At 46.2% G+C, this 17,327-nt stretch overlaps 1 long non-coding RNA gene across 3 annotated transcripts; it reads right to left on the bottom strand.

Annotated features, from left to right (window-relative positions):
* On the bottom strand, positions 1–17,199 carry LOC111935928 (uncharacterized). 3 transcript variants are annotated; one of them, XR_015277208.1, is made up of 9 exons: positions 17,014–17,199; positions 15,225–15,302; positions 12,028–12,058; positions 10,254–11,319; positions 8,803–9,197; positions 5,914–5,994; positions 4,040–4,147; positions 1,170–3,216; positions 1–1,061 (listed from the first exon to the last, which is right to left on the bottom strand). It is a non-coding gene; the product is annotated as an uncharacterized LOC111935928 (long non-coding RNA). The 3 variants fall into 3 exon arrangements; XR_015277207.1 differs by lacking the exons at positions 10,254–11,319; positions 12,028–12,058 and having other exon boundaries at positions 3,050–3,216; XR_015277209.1 differs by lacking the exons at positions 8,803–9,197; positions 10,254–11,319; positions 12,028–12,058; positions 17,014–17,199 and having other exon boundaries at positions 3,050–3,216; positions 15,225–15,307.
* Between the last annotated feature and the right edge of the window lie 128 nt (positions 17,200–17,327).

The raw sequence follows: 17,327 nt of genomic DNA, 5'->3' as shown, positions 1-17,327 counted from the left end.
GGAGCTTTACAGCCTCTTTATTTAAAAGATAAAAATGGAAATAAACTTTAGGATGACGTTAACTAAAACTTTCTAAAATAAAACTTCCATTAAAAGGGGAGGCTGAAAGCAGATATTTCTGAAGCTGCCGCATCCTCCAGAGCGCTCGCGCTTTATCGCATCCCGAACCCCCGCCCCCGGAGGAGCCGCTGCCTCCCACCGCTCCAGCCTCGCCTTCCCTGCTCGAGTTGAAATAAAAGGGAAGGAACCCTGCCTGCAAACACTGGCTTGCCCGGAGCCCAAGCTCCCAACGATCAAATCGCTCTGTCAGATTAATTAGCACATAAATTAAGAAATGCTTTGCTCACAGTAGTACCAGGCACAGCCAGAGCCCTCCTTGACACGGCACAGAAGGAAAGCTGTGGGGATGGAAATGAATGAAGCACCAGGGAGCCAGGACACAACTTTCTGTCGTATCTATGGCCTGTGGTGCAGTCTCTCAATAAGCAAAGCAAATTTAAAAATTCACCCTGTTTCTATCATAGCAGCTATTTCTTTCTTGATTACAATTCTGCTTAAAAAGTTAGGACATATTTTCCAAATATTTCCAAAATGAGCATCTAAGCTATGCTTCAACCACCCTCTTTCTGGAGCCAGACCATGGCTGGGAACCACTCTGAAGCTCCACCACCATGTCATCCCCTCCATCTCAAACCCTGCCACCACACCAGTAGAAACTGGTACATCTACAACCACCTTCCATTCCACATTGCCCCCCTCACACCCAGGCAAGATTTTGGACACTGGCAATATCTTATAAATACCTTGGGTATTTTTAGTTATTTATATTATTTTTATGAAGAACCATGAATTATATACATCACTCAAAAGAAACCTGGAAAGCAAGGAGGTCATAATGTCGGTGTTCACAATAGTGAGCAATTCCACTCAGCTGCCCAAAATTTTCTTGAGGTTCCGTCTTACCTGAGGATGGCACAGTCACAGAAAAGACTCGAAGAAACTTCTTCTTCTGAATTGAGAAAAACAAAACAAAAATACCTTACCAGTAATACTGAGACAGCCTGCCAGAAGAAAATGGAAGACAAAAAATATGATTAATGATGCCTTAATCTTTTAATGCAATAATTTCTGCCTTCAAGGGACTTCTGGTAAATAGCACAAAGTCTCACCAGGAAATTCCCAGACACATTAATCTTGCTGCTGGGCCCTGGCAGATTCTCTGTGCAGCAGATCACAGTCAGGGGCTCCTCAGTGCAGCGAGGGTGTTGCTGGGCCAGCAGACAGACATGAAAAGCTATTTCAGCTCTAAAAGCAGCACAGGTTCAAAGCCTGCTCCAGCTCCTACCACAGGGAACCCCATCTGGAGCTCTGCCACCCCCTTACACACTGTCAGAATCCTGAAATTCCTGTTGTCCCCACGTCAGCAGCTCCTCTATAGAGCCTGAGGTTATTTCTGGTGCTCCGCCATGGCATACGCAGGCCACCCCTGACTCACTACCCCTGTTTGCTCCATGTCAGGACAGCAGAGTTCCTTCAAGTGACTCACATCCTGCGTGACCAAGCCTGTGGTCCATGCAGTCACACCTCCTAGCCAGCATGAGGAGTGACAACCCACCAGGAGTGTTCCCATCACTCTCCTGCCTTCATCCCTGTGGGGCAAGTAGGGCTGGAGGTAGCAGACACAAAAGAATTGAAAGCTGTCCAAAGCAGGGTGAAGCAGCTCAGAAGAAAAAGTGGGTTCATGTGAGCCCACCATGAACTGTGCTTTGCAGAGCACCTGTTAATTTTAGGAGGAGCATCAAGTGATGCAGCTGAGGGTTGGAAGTGCAAGTCAGTGTCACACAAAACACAATGCTTTGTGGAAGGGATCCTGGCCAGGGAAGGGAAGGACAGGGATGGAGAGAGAGGATGGGTACATGCACATAGGTAGGTTTTCTTTTGACACATCTTTGGTCAATAGACACACATAGAAGATTATGTAATTTAATTTATTTAAATCTCCTGATTTGCACACACGTCATCCTCTTCTATCTTGCTTCAGATAGCAGGCCTTGAGGGCATGGATTTGAGGGATTGGGCAGCAGCTTTACAAACCATTTCCCAGAGATCCTTAGCCCCAAACAGGCAACAACAATCAGGTGAACACTAAACAAACAAGGCACATGTGGGTTTAGCAAAATGAACTCATGCACATTGGCAAGAATCAGCTGTACAAGAGTTGCCCACGTGAGAGGGGCAGAGATTAAAGGGTAGAACTTTAAGAAGTGCTTCCAGGCATGCAGGTGATCTCACCAGAGACAGTGACAGCAGTGGACAGGAAGCAGTGGGAGCTGGTACAGGAGCAGGTGAGCTGTGCTACACCATCAGCCCAGACAGCACCAGTGAGCTTCCAGGGCAGAACCACACCCTGGTGACAATGGGCACTGGACTGGCAAACCCTGCTCTGAGAACTGCCACCCAGCAGAGAGCTGCTCCTGGAAAACAGCTAAGCAATGTCTGCTGCAGATTTCTACTGGCACAAGACCATGGCCAAGTGCCCCAGCACAGGGAAAGGAGGGTTCCTGCAGCAGCTTGGAATGCTCTCCAAACATCCCATTTAAGCCAATAAACTCCACAGTTTTACAATAAGCTATACAGGGAGTTGCATACACATCTTGCATATGTACCCTGGGCACCCCCTGATATCTGCAGATTAAGGAGCTTGACTGTCTCACATTCTGAAATCCATACCACGAACTCAGACCATTGGAAAGATGGCACCCGTGGCATTCTGCTTCTATTGGGGATGCTGCCATTCTAATGCAGTTTAAAAATGTGTGTTGCTGTTCCCACCTCCTCCATCTCCCTTCATACTTCCTCACTGCACTTCCCCCAGTCATCTCAACACATCGACATTCATTCATTCATTCATCATCCTCCCCAAGCTGCCTTTATTGGATCCTGCTTTGTATTTGGTGCCCCCAGACATTTCTCTTTATGCCAAAGAATAACCAGAAAAATAAACCTGTAGAAGAACATAAATTTACCTTTAAAAGTAAAACCACATTACCCTGAGACAGCTTAGCAGTATGTCAGTATCTGAGGAGCATCCTTATTTTCTAACACTTTTGCTTTATTTGCAAGCCCTTGAAGGCCAGGCTGTGAGATCTGGGGGACAGAAAGGGTGAACAAGCTCAGATGGGCCAAATATCCATTACCAGAAAGCCTCAGAAGTACCTACAAGAACAAGAAATATGCAGGTGAGTGGTAGAAGTGGTTAAGTAGAATAGTCAGCACATAATTATCAGGTGAGCATTAAGGGACCAGCACCTGCTCCAGAAGAAAAGACTGTTCTAAGTTCCCAGAGCTCATAAACTCTAAAAGGTTCCACTGATGTAATTTCTCTCCCTTCTCTCTCCTCCCTTTCCCCTCCTGCCCAGTCACGTAAGCAGAGTTTGACAAAATTGCAACTAAAGTTCCAGGCTGCCGGCTGTGGCTGCTGAAACTTGCCCTCCGTGCTCATTTGCACAGGGCTTTAGCAGACTGCAGAGTGCCATCTAGACGGAGGAAGGAGGATGTGCTGGAGTCAGCCAGCTGGAGGTAATACATCCTTCAGGGGTGCATCACTGAATGCCTACAAGATGCTTTGCAGAACAGCTCTTTGCACACTGCAGATTGTTTTTTGTGGCAATTTTTTTTAAAGTACTCAAATCCTCCCGTGGCTGAATGAGCAATGGTCTCAAATGGTTTGTGGGATGAGACGAGAGCACTTTTAGTTTATATAGCATTTGAATATTTATGCATTCTCATAGAGAAACATTTTAGCTCCTTATTTTTTCCAGGCTATTTAAGGTTCAGGTGACCACTGAATCAGGACAGTTTTTAATGCTGGGCTTCCAGACAGAGCCTCATTAAAGGGCATGTGGACCTGAATGAGGCATTGCGTGCAAATTAATGAATATTTTTACATATGTGCAAATATTTGCCTATCGAGAGGTATTGGAAGGCACAGACTCCAATGAGCTGTGGATTTTTAGTGACAGGGTAAAAAAAATCTTACCTATGTGATAAGTGGAAAAATATTAATCTGAGGTGACCATAGAGATGTGGTGGGCAGCAGCTGCTGCAGCAGAAGAAGCCTGCTCCAAGGGACAGTGTTCCCACAAACCTACAGTAAGAAACCAAACCACATCAACGCCAAAGTTCTGCTCTCCTGTGTCAAGAAAACATCATTCTTATTTCTGTAATGGTATGAAAAGTGCAGGAAAGTCTCTCCTAAGCTCATGCATTTCCCTTATACCCAGCTGTGCATGATCACTGCCAATCCCAACCACCCCACAGAACACCAGCAGCTCCATAGCCCTTCACAAACAGTGCTGAAATGTAGTGACATCCTAAATGTTCTTGTGCAAGACTGAGATGTGCCTTTGCTGCCCAGGACAGCCCTTTTGGTTTAGATTAGCCTGAGGACAAGCCAGTGCTTGTGGAGGTTATCAAGGAGGATGAAGTCCCCACGGATCTGCTCGGGCTGGAAAGCAGGTCCTGCTGCCCCATCACCTTTGTTAAATCCAGCATGGAAATCACTCCACTGCACCTTCCTGCCTGCCCTTGCCCAAGCTCACACAATAACCTCAGGAAATATTCAGCAGAAGGCTGAGCTGGGGACACAGCAAGCAGAATAAATGTGTTCACCTTCCTCCTGTCAAAACCAGACCTGACAAATTCACCATCTGAACTAAGCAGTGCTGAAACAGACCCATGAAATGGTTTGGGTGAGAGGGAACATTACAGATCACCTCATTTCAATCCCCTTGCCATGGGCAGGGATACCTTCCACCATCCCAGGCTGTGCCAGGGCCCATCTAACCTGACCCTGAACACTTCCAGGGATCCAGGGACAGCCACAGCTTCTCTGGGCACCCTGTGCCAGGGCCTCCCCACCCTCACAGCAACAACAGCCAAAGAATGCCTCGTATCAAGAGTCCAGATCTAAGAGCTGCCCTCACAAGCACAATCATTTCTTTGGGAGTTATAAAACCAGGCACTGGCACAGCAATGTAATAAATAATAGAGCTTGGTGAATAATGCAAATAAAACATTTTCTCTTCCTATTTTTCATGTTTCTAAATATATTTCCCTCTGTTGCTGTCAGGCCTATTCTGCTTTGCCTTTTACAAACTTTTATACAGAGCAGGAAAAAATTGCAAAGGATTTGGGAGAAAAACAACGGGGCTGCTGTCACCCCTGCCTTGTTCCCCCTTCTTCTGCCTTGTTCCCCCTTCCTCTGCCACACTCTGTCAGGACCAGGAAGCCGGGGGCTGGATTTAGATTCAGCAGGAAGGCTTTCCCAGCCTGTAATTATGCTGACAGCTCCACGAAAGCTTTACTTTGGGTCTAATTAAAACTAATTAGATTGGAAAACAAATAGAACTTGGTTCTTTCCAGTATGATAGAGCCTTTACATGTTGCAAAGCAAAAAGGTGAAAGCAAAAAAAAAGAGATGGAAATTCAAGAAGGAAAGAAAAAAAAGTAAAAAAGAGGTCAGTGTCCAGCATTTTGAGACAGGGCATGCAGCCCTTCATGAGCATCACATTTGGAGATGCTGGGATGGTGGCCAGAGGGACAGAGCCTGACTTAGAGCTCCTCACTGGTTAGGGGCCACTTGCACATTGCTTCCCAGTACACTGTGGTTAATGCTGTGAAGCAGGAGGGAAATTCAGCCTTTCAGAGTCTGATGGCTGAGAGATGAGGCAGGAGGAGAGGCAGCACACACAAGTTCTTGGGGTGAAGGGCTGCACTTCCACATCTGCAGGAGAGAATGCGCAACCTGAGCTTGCCTCGGTCAGCATGAATGTCACCTTCGTTTGTGTACTGAATACCTAATGCCGGTGCAGAGATGGACACTAAAGCAGAGTTTCTCAAAAAGACACTCACAGGAGCCTCACCAGACACCAGCAGATGAAGTTCAAAGCAAAGGGGCAGGCTCCCACCTGGTGCAAGTGGATTTCCCTTTCCCTAGAGAGACACAGACAATAAATGCAGTTCATTCACTCTTTTCACAGACTCTTTTCTCACATTAAGAGCAGAAGATGATGAGAGTGTGTGTGCTGATCTGCAGTAAAAATCCATCCTTCGGCAGCTGAGCCCAGCACAGCTGCTGGAGTGCCAGTGCCCTCTCCTGTTCAGTGTGCACCAGCTCTCCCTGCTCGCTCCACAGCACGTCTGCATGCCTTCAGAGGCTGGGCAAACATTCCCAGCCTGACATCCTGATAACAGCCCATTAAAAATGGTGTTTATAAGGTTAAGGGAAACGTAAAAATGCTGCAGAACTTCTCTGGGTGCTGTGTCCTCTTTGCTCTCCAGGAGAGTTATTGCTTGCATTAGGCCATTTAGGAAGAAATAATCCTCAAGCTATCCCATGTCATGTACAGCAGGTTGACATCTTCTTTCCAGAGCACATCTTCAGTGACATTCACTTTTACTCTGTGTGGCTGTAACTTGAACTCCAGCCACTGCCAAATGTATTCACAAAGTCACAGAGCAGGAAACCAAAGCCAAAAGGAGTCATCAGGGGTCTGACACCGGGGTTTATCCTCCCACCCTACCTGGACAGATTTCCAGACTTTTTACACTGTCATGTAATTACAGCAGCACAGATTTATCCTCATTTTACCACAGTATGAAAAGCAGTGGTGATGATACAAAGTGTTTCCAAACAGCTCTCCTCTCAGCCCAAGGATTTCTGAAGGGGAGCTGTGATGAAGGTTTCTGGTCTGATATTATTTATTATGCATCCTAAAGCAGCTGAAAGAATTAAAAGAATTAGTAGCAAACCTTTTCACTATTGGAAAGTGGGAATATTCCCAGGGCCGTGGTCCCTCAGATGCCTTTAGAATAATTATTGATGTGTCAACAGAGGGAACATTTTTTCCTCCTTCTGAATCACCACTGCCTGGAGCCATGTGGTAATGTGGGAATTCCAGCCACCAGGCTACTACAATGAATGAAGGTCTCCAGCTCCCATCCTTGGCAGAACTCACTCACACTTAATGACACATGGCAACACCCTTAATGGCTTAAAACTAAGACAAAAAAACTCCCAAGGCTCCTCAGCTGAGCAAGGTTTCTGGCAACATCACTGCAAACTGAGTGGTGAAGGCCCTCCATTCAAACAGCATTCCCCAGCTCCTGACATGTCTGTGTAACCCCTGCAATTTATTTTCCTCCTGCCTCCCCTCAGTGCCACAGGGCTCACACAACCTCATTTCCCCAGGGGACAGGGCCACCCAACAGCTCAGGGAAGAGGAGGTGACACACAAACTGCTGAGACCATCTCAGCCCTACCCAGATCAGGGTACAGACAGCCCTGATCAGCTGGATACATGGAGAGCAGAAAAACCCAAGTTAAGCAGAGTAGGAACATGTTTAGCACACCTCAGCTTTAGGAAGCTTACAAGCACCCTTGTGCAGGAAGGAGGAGCTCCTTGAGACCCTGCTGGGCAGAGCACTGTCACCAGCACCAAGAGAAATTGTCCTACAGGGAGCCAGGGTGGACAGTACCTCCTGGCAAAGTCAGGCTCTCCTCCTGGGGATGCTGGGCCATCTGAAAGCTAAACTGCTCCAACTGGAGCAATACCAGTATGCCCAACTGAAAACCAGGGCTTGGATAAGCTGGCAGAAACAGCTCACCCTGTAAAGTGATCTTGTGCCTCTCTCACTGTCTCAGTTATTCTCACCAGCACCAGCATCAACCAGCTATGGATGACAAGAGCAGGGCTTCTGTGATCATAAATGGACAACCTGACATGATGTGTTCTTTCTTTTATTTCCTCTATGTTTTTCTCCAAGTAAAATTAATAAGGTCAGACGAAATTTCATACTAAAATATTGCCTAGGATGTTGGTGCCACTATATTTATACAGTATCTCTCACCTTAAAGGATGTATTAACCTGTACAGTAGCTTAAATTAATTCTGCTTTGTGTTCTGGCAGACAGAAACAGCAAATACAGCTGCTCTGCTGTCAGCTGCCAAGTCTTCTGCCACTATCCTTCTATAAACCTATTTGCTGGCAGCTCCTGGTGGGAGCAGAGACCTGGTGTGGAGTTCACAGGGGTCACAGAAGAGCAAGGCCACACTGCAGCCCCTGGGTGTTACCAGGGTGACACCACAGAGCCTTGCTCCAGCCAAAGAGCAAAGCTCAGAGCACAGAGCACCTGTGTGAGGACCTTGGTGGTCACACCTGGGGGTACCCACAGCTCCTCATGTGCAGATTTGGACATCTCTAACTTCTTTTTTCTGCAGCTTAGATCTATGAAAGGAAGGTAATCTGTCCCACTTTGGATGCTCACACAAAACCCATCAGTATTCCAGGGTTTTCCCAATGATGATTTTGGGTTTTGTCAGTTCTTTACATAACATATGCTCACATTGCAATAATTAGGACAAGATCTGGAACTTGCTGAAAGCCAGCTGGGAAATGGAGATTTATCCAAGAACAAGTTTTGGGACTCTTACAAAACAGGGGAGATGTTGCACCAAACCAAACTGAAAGTTTAGAAGACACTAAAGGTGTTTCCACAGCACAAACTGTATTGGTTGGAGTCTAAAATGAGTTCTATGCAGTGACTTGTGGCTGTTACTCCAAACTCCCAGTTTATAGGAGCCCATTATACCACTCTGAGGAAAAGCCTAACAAGGGACTTCATGTTCACCATCTGTGGATGCCAGGCAGACATGCAAGCAGGAAGCAATGCCTCATATTTCTGAGCAAATCAGTCCCAAAGTAAAATATGAAGGGAAAGCCATGCATCCAGGAGCCTACCTGTGCTGAAATGCACCTTCATCAGGCCAATGATGGCCAGTTTCTGGCCAATTTCATCAGTGAAATCATCTCCTTTATGTCAAAACCATCAGGTTTGGGGTCTTCTGGCCTGAAGCAGCAGCAGCAGAGCTGGAGCTTCCCAGAGCTGGTTCATGAGGTGTGGGTATCCCCTCCTACCACAGGGCACCAGCCAGGTTAACCCAGGGAGGACAGAGCTGTCCTCCAGGAGGTGACACGCACCAGGACACCTCAGGTGGCCATGTCCCCTGCAGCTGAGGCTCCTGCTGTGCCTCCACATCAGAAAGCAGAGCAAATCCAGCACAGGCTCTGTGGCAAGTCACCCCACAACTCTGCTCCAAGCTCTGCATGGCTGCTAAGGGAAGCTGCTTTCCTTTCTGTGGGACACAAACATTAATTATTATTAATTAATTACTCCACTCCAGTATTATTTTGCATGTTTTAAGTCATGTCTCCACTCCTGAGCACACCCTAAAGTTTGACCAACCCTAGTTGTAGCAGCTGAGTAAAGAACTGATTTGTAAGAAATGGAGGAGGAAAAGCTACCTGCATGGACTAATAACTTTATAAGGCTTCCCAAAAGAACATTGGAAACTATGGATCTTCTAATATCTGATCCATCCATTCATTCTGATTTATTCTACAGCCACAGAACATGAAAAATATGTCAGAATCTGTGCTCTAAGTTGCTGAAATTTATCAAAATCAATAGGAAAGCTGGAACAAAGCATAGCTCCCATTGAGATAAAAACACCTCATTCCTGCTGGCCCTTTTGTGGACTTTGTCTCAAAACTGTAAATTATGGACTATGTAATATAGATAATAGAAATAGATCATTTCAACACAGATTTATTTAAAACAATGAAAAAACTAGAGGATATGAAGAAAGGGAAGAAAAGGTGAGGTACAGCTGAGTGAAAACTGAGTAAGGAGGTACCACAGGGGGGCACAAGGGAGAAACGATTTGCCAGAATAAGATGCAGATCCACAGCTTTGATTCTACTTACATAAATGGTTAAAAATAACCATTTAACAGGTTAAAAAAATGTACTTGTTTGTGTTTCCTGCTCTGAAGTCCACATGCCTCTCAAAGGCTATTCCTTCAATCAGAAGGGTCACAATAATACAGTGGTGCTATTCATTGGGATTACTCAGTGCCTGGTTCATCCACACCACGCGTGGAAAGCAGCTCTGGCAGCCCCTCACCTGGCTCCAGGACAGTCGGGAGGGATTTCACACTGTATGCAAATTTATTTAACCAGAAATTTGAGCTCAGAGCTTTACCTCACCAAGGGAGGAAAAGGGAAAATCCATGTGGTGACAGCACACTCAGCCAAGCTCCAGTTTGCTGCAAAAAAGTGAGTCCTGTTTCCTGGGCTTCACAAATATGGAATCTGTAGAAATAGTCTCTAAAATGGAATTTCAGTTATACCTGAGCTGGAACTATTGAAAAAAATTCCTTTTGCTTTGAAGTCCTTGATGCAGAGCCAGAGCCATTAGTGCAGATTCAAGCTCAGGAGTGATTTTGGTTTGAGGTGAACATCTGTTCCCTCCCTGTGCCCCTCAGGCTGGGCAGGAGCCAGCCTGGCTTTGGCTCACGTTCTCTCTAAGCGTGTGTAAGAACTCCTTGGAGTGGCAGACCAGACCTGTTTAACACAGAAGCAAAGGTGGCAGCACAGCCCAGGTGGAACACACACCACAAGTTTGCCTCAGAGGGGCTTCACTCAGAGTCACCACGGCCGTCTCTGCCCCGTTCCTCACACGCTGGCAGCCTGCACAGAACCTTTAAACAACCACCAAGCCAGGCTGCCCGGCCAGGGCTGAGCCCAGGGCTCCCGCCAGCCCCGGCACCGTCACTGTACCTGCAGCACCCACAGGGAGCCCTGGCAGGGCCAGAAACCAAACCCTGTGTCCCCCACGCCACACTGACACCTCCAAACAGGGCTCCTCTGCACTCCTTCACTTCTTCCTTGGAATAAAACACTGTACTAAGGTGGTACATCCATGTCTAACCCCCAAATGTGGCTCAGGCCTGGCAGCTGCGGTGGGACCCGGCCTGGCTGCCACGAACCCTTCAGGAGCAAACCCTACAGAGCAGGCTGTGCACGGCAGGATAAGGCTGTGGGACACTGGGATAAGGCTGTGGGACACTGTGATAAGGCTGGGGACACTGTGATAAGGCTGGGGACACTGTGATAAGGCTGTGGGACAGTGATAAGGCCGTGGCTGCCCGTGGCCAGCACCGAGGCTCTGCTGGCTCACACCCTAGATGGCAGCAGCACCCAAGGAATGGGCTGGGAAACCCAAACCAGCCCATGCCTGATGGGGTTTCACGTTCACATAAATACCATCTGAAGGCTTTCACCTAAAAGGAAATTCTGGAAACCTGACCAAAAGGAGCACGACGTGAACACAGAGTGTTTCTGGAGGCTGGGAACCGAGGTGTCAGATCCCCTCATGCCAGCACAGCAAGGACAGAGCCGGTTCTGCCAGGCAGCCTGCAAAGATCACAGGGACATCACAGGGACAGTCTGCTCTTTTCTGTCACTAACACACTTTTCTGGCACAGTAATGGCAATAAACTTGTTGTGAAGGGGTAACTGGGAGGGCTGAACCACTGGGAAGGGATGACACCCTCAGCATGTGGAAACCTTGGCCTATTTCTCTGTGTAATTCTTTCTAAGTCATACCCACACCTTACAATAATTGTACTCATTTCAGTACTGGTGCACCTCTTGCCCAGCTCCCTGATGGTTTCTCAATGCCCAGAGAAGAGGACAGTCCCAGCCCAGGAGCACAGACCTGGCACAGGGCACACAGGGGAGGTGTGCTGTGGGGACAGTGCTGGACAGCAGAAGCTGCAGGGACATTCCTGTTGCATCCCCCCAGGAGCAGTGCATACACACCCTATCAGGGTTTTTCCAGTACCATGGGGTAGAAGGTGATGCTAGCTGCCATTCCCATGCTGACACACAGGACAGGCACTGCACAGCACCTACTTTACTCTGCAAGGCGTCAGAGACCTTCAGAGAGTCCAGAAAAGTCAGCTCACACCAGATTCTTTTCTCCTTGCCCATACCTCTGCTCTCCAATGCTCCTGCAAACTCTGCGGTACTGCAGTCAGGGCTGCTCTATCCCACCCCTCATTCTGAAGAAACATTAATATTTTATCATCAATGATTATTGATTTTATTTTTCCATCTTGCCTTTCTTAAGCACATCCTGTATGGAAACAGACTTGAGAGAGAAGAAAAGAGAGCAAATAATGTTTAATTTGCAATGTATTACCAGCTTCATGACGTGAAATGCTAAACCTGGACTTTTCCACATGGATTAAGTGTCACTGTGGCAGATAATGGACACAATACAAAAACAGAATGAGATACAAGTAGCAGAAGTGGGAAAGTATCACTCCATCCACTGCCTCATGAATCTCCCTGCAGCAACCAAGGCACCAGCCTGAGCCTCACCCTGCTGGGCTGGGCAGTGCCACAGCTTTTACCAAATACCTCAAAAGCATCTTGGCCATCTTGGTACCCATTTCACTGCTGCCTGACAAAAGTTTGCTTTGGGTTAGATATTCAAGAGTTACTCTTGTATAATAAAGTCATTAATATGAAGATTACACCAACTCTATATGTTTGAAAGTTTCAATGCAAGAAACACACAGGATTACCAAAAGTGACAGTTTCAGCTCCAAGAGCCTGCAAAGTTGCCTTCAGCCACTGAAAAAGTAGGCAAAGCAGGCTGTCAGGATGGGTTTTGATCTTCATAAAGGCAAGATGACAGCACACTGTGCTTCTAAGGATACAAACACAGCTAGTAAATTCAAGATTTTTTGTTGCACAGTTCTGTTCATCTGATAATCTTAGGCGTTCATCAGCTAAAAAAAGCATTGATTTCCCAGCAGTCACAGGAGCAGGCAAATGCACTGTTAGGAAGCAAACCCACGGGGAAGGGATGCAGCACTGCCATCACACAGGGCAGAGCATCTCTAGGCACAACCTGCTGGATGCCACATTCCAAAAGAAAATCTGGGCTAATACACAAGAAGCAAAACTCCGAACTCTGTGAGAGCCAGGACTCCTTCCCCACACCTCGGGCTGCCCATACCACTTCGCCTTTTCTCTGCCTGCTAATACGGGGACAAATGCTTCTTTTCAAAAATATTTAGGCAGCAGCTGGATTGCTGCTACATTATAGGCATGCTCTAGAGTGAGACTTAAAAAAAAACCCAGGAGCTCCACCACCACATGGGACTTATGGGACATGAGATCTCTATCTGCACCCTGCAAAGATCAGTGAGCTGCAACACAGTCACCACTGGCAGGTTCACCCTCTTCTTTCCTGGAGGCTCCAGCATGGGAAGAAGCTCCTCCAGTTCATTCCCAAGGAGTGGAAATTGGCAAGGCTCCATAAGGCAGCTGAAGATCTGGCTCCACTTGATAGTTTTATCTGAGATCATGATGAGCTTGACTAGAGGGTGCCAGCTGGATTGCTCTGGGGAACCTTATTTATAGATAACACTTGAAAGGGCAAACTCAAGGTGATGGCCCCTGGTGGCCCTTTTTTGTATTCCTTCAAGAGATCCTTATTCACACCTACTCCAAGTGCTTGCCAGGCAGGTTGCAAAGGCAGCAGACGAGATCCCCTGGTACTCTGTGCTTTCTCCAGCCTCCTGGCAGGAGCACTGCTGCCATCTTGCCCTACACCACAGGCCATGGACAGCTGACACGTAGCTGCACATTCTTCAGACCAAACCTTCATTTTTGTGGTCAGAGCAGCTTGGGATTTTTTTCTCAAAGCAATGAGATTCTCAGTGCAGCAACAGATCACCACCTTTTACAGCCACCACCTGCTTGCCTCTGAGCACAGTACTTGCTACTTGACTCTGGGCATTTTGTTTCACAAAGAACATTGCAAAATCATTGGCAAGAATCACCTGAGGAATTGTTTGCTGAAGGACTGGTTTTCAAAGGGGTAAAAAGACTAGGCATGGCATCAAAATAATCCCAAGGGCTCTTTGCATTGCTTTAAAAAACTTGGGAGATATTTTAAAGATCAGCTTCACTCCCATGAAATCCCCTGTGGCACAGAGATGCCTCCACTGAGCCTAAACCACGAACCAAAGCCATAAGCTTCAAAAGGAGAAAGGATTCCATCCATACCATTGCTTCAAGGCTTTTTTTGGGAACTTAGGCCACTTGGCTTTGTGTAGCTCTAATACTGCACGTGAACCATTGTAAAAATGACTTTTTGAAGTCACCCAAACCATCCATTGGGAGCTCCAACCAACACTGAACCAGGAGGAATACAAACCTACCCCAACCTAAACCCAGAGCTACTGCAGCTGAGGGCAATGAGAGCCCACAGGAAAATTCCCTTTATCTTCCAACGCTCCTGTACCACCTCTTGCACATCACTTGTTCCTTCTATTTTTCAGCATCTCCTGCTGACCATCTGTGCATAGTCTGGGCTCACTCAGGTATTGGAACAACTTCAAATGATCTGAATTTCTGGAGATTTTAGGCTGAAACAGAATAACTAATCTGGGGTCTACTTTTCAGGCAATATCCCAGGTTTATGCAAAACAATTTCAAGAAGCCAACAGCCTACTTGGTGCTTTCCTGAGACACTGTCCAATAAGTAGAAAGTTTTAGACCTTTATAATAGGTATAAAATCAGAGTTAAGGTATCTCAATAAGTCATGGAAGAAATGGACATAACAACACCTAAAGCCTTAACTGATTATGTGTCTAATCCTCAGTGTTCTGCCCTTTCCCCTGTATCAAATCACATCAGAAGGCACATTAACAGAATCCAACATCTACAACGTTTCACTCCCCAGTTCACTGTATTCGTTGCCAACCTGCCAGAACATGAATGAGGAGGGGGCTTGGCCTTAATACAGAACCACTGAGAAACATTTAATCGGAATTTCAGCCCTTAGAAAATGGCATTTTCATGCCTTTATCAAAACCAGGCTCTGGCAGATACTCTTCCTTTGGAGGTGATGATTCCATCAGGTGACACAAACTGCCAGCACACACCTGCACCTTCACAATCCAGCCCAAATCCACCCAGTTACTTCAAAGCTCATAAAACGTGCAAGATGGAGACAAGAAATCCATGTAGTCAAATTTGGGATTGGTTTCTGCTTTGAAGGGCTACCTAAACTTAGGAGCAGCAAATTTGATGACAACCTTTAAGGTTCCAGAGGAGCATGTGCCTCAGGAAAGGAAAACTCGTTCTTGTCAGTGGTCAGTGTCTTTGAGCAGCAGGTATGGCTTGGCAGCAAGGACAGCAGTGCCTTTTACCCCCTCACTGATAAAACTGTGTTGAGAACGACAGGACAGAGCAAATCTTAGACTAATTCAGGTGGAAAGGCAGTCTGGGAGGTTACCTGCTCCAATCTGTGCCCAAAGCAGGTCCAAGAACAGGATGGAGGTTGCAGTATCTTCAGGGCTGGAAGCCCCACAACCTGCAGGCAATCCAAGATGATGTTAACTTGGAAAAACCACCACAAATTATGTGAAAACACTTACCAGAAATACCTGGATCTTCAGACAGGCTGTGTTCAGCACAGGGGGAAGGTTCTTGGGTATGGTCACACACAGGAGGAAGAAAACCAGATGCAGACAAGGCTTGTGAGTTGACCAGGAAAGATCAGGTCAGCCTGGAAACTTACTCTGAGGGAACTCTTAGGTCTTCTGTTGAAGGTATTAAAGACCCAGTTGTTGGGATTTAAATATGTTGAACTCATTTTTCTGGAAATTTTCTACACAGGACAAATGAACTCATATTTTGGGATATGTGTCTAGGCCTAAGGAGTTCTGAATTCTGGCAAGACTACATCAGAAGCTGTAAGCAGATGCAGGCAAATCACGTTTTAATTAATAATCTCAGACTCTAAATGAGTTGCATCCCTGCACAGTCATCTGGAAGCACACAAGCCTCCGCAGATACAACATTCAGAGCATCTTCAGCAGATTCCTGCTCTGAAAACTGCAATCACTTAAATCAAAGACTTTGAAATTCATTTTAGCAGCAAGATACACATCTTCAGTGATTCACAGTAAGGACAACAGTTTCTCCAGGGAGAGGAAAAAAAGCCTGCCTACCCCATGGGAGATCACAGATGCTCTTTCACAGGAAGCAATTTAAATGTAGTCAGGAAAAAACAGGTTTCACTGAGTGAGCTTTTTCAGCAGAAAAGCTTAGAGATGAAAGTAAAAATACAAAATTATAGTTCCCTCAGTAGAATAAACAGTTGGATTACTGGCAGAGCATTCAGTGCAAGTCTCTAGAAGATGGTCCCCCTCAGATGAGAAGTTCATTCACCTCTAAGCACAAACCATGTATTTCTTTTTGTTGGGGCTTTCAGAGAAAATAGGAAAACAGGAATTAGAACACTTTTGTTGAAAACAGCATTAGTTACCTTCAGCTGTACTCCATGAAATAGATATGGCAATATCACTCTTGCAAACTTATGGCAAAGCTCTCTCCCCAGAGCTTTGAAGTTTGAAATATATTCAAAAAAGGACAGCAGATATTTTTTTAATAACGGCCACAAGACTGGCCTAAAGCATGCCGAAGATGCAGAGATTTTTGTGGTTTGAAAGTGATCTAGAGACCATAGTTTTGCAGACAGCTAACACTAGAGAGTATGAGTTATTAATTATGAGATCAAATAATTACTCAAATGGCAGAACTTGGCATTTTCTCCCCACCTTGATCTCACATACCCCATTATTGATGGTACTCAATGAATACACTTCAAAACCAGAAAGCTAGGTTTAAACAGCAATATAAAAATGGAAATGCCCATGAAAGTAACAAACTCTGACCTCTGGACTGGGCAGCACTGACCTGTTCTGTGAGCACAGGTACACAGGGCTGCATGGGCAGCTGGATGTGGCCCTCTCAGTACTCCAGTAAAAACAGAAGAAGGTTCTGAGTGTACCTAGTTTAAATGCAAACATTTTGGATCCTCTGCTTTGATGCTTTTTAGAAAACACACCAGGTGTTCAAAGTACCAAAAACAATTCCTGTGGCTTAGGTTTTGGAGCTGGAAAAGCATTGGGAGTTTTCCTAAGATGGAAAGTTGTTACACCATGACAACACCAACAAGAACCCCAGGATTCCCCTTCATGAATAGCTTGCTGTTCTATAGCATTCAGAAACAACTTCACCTTCAAATAAGTGTGATAGATGAACAGTGAGATATTACAAAGCATGATTAAGACTGGTCTTATATGCTGTTTTAACCAGCTGATCGATGCATTTAATACTGAGTTTTAAGGTTTTCTACAAGGCAGTGTCTGCCCAAAGGGCTCACAGCAGATTCCAAGGAGATCCTGGTACGTTGTGTGCTCCCCCCTTCCACCCCATTGTGACCAATGAACAATCCTGGCGTTCCACAACACCGGTAACTGCTGGGACAGCAGCACCACCAGCCAAAGTCCCAGGGGACATGCTGCAATCTCACTATCCACTGAGAAACATC

This window comes from Cyanistes caeruleus, chromosome 17 (genome assembly GCF_971803275.1).
Source record: "Cyanistes caeruleus chromosome 17, bCyaCae1.hap1.1, whole genome shotgun sequence".
Lineage (NCBI taxonomy): Eukaryota > Metazoa > Chordata > Aves > Passeriformes > Paridae > Cyanistes > Cyanistes caeruleus.
This window is presented reverse-complemented; position numbering and strand designations above follow the sequence as displayed.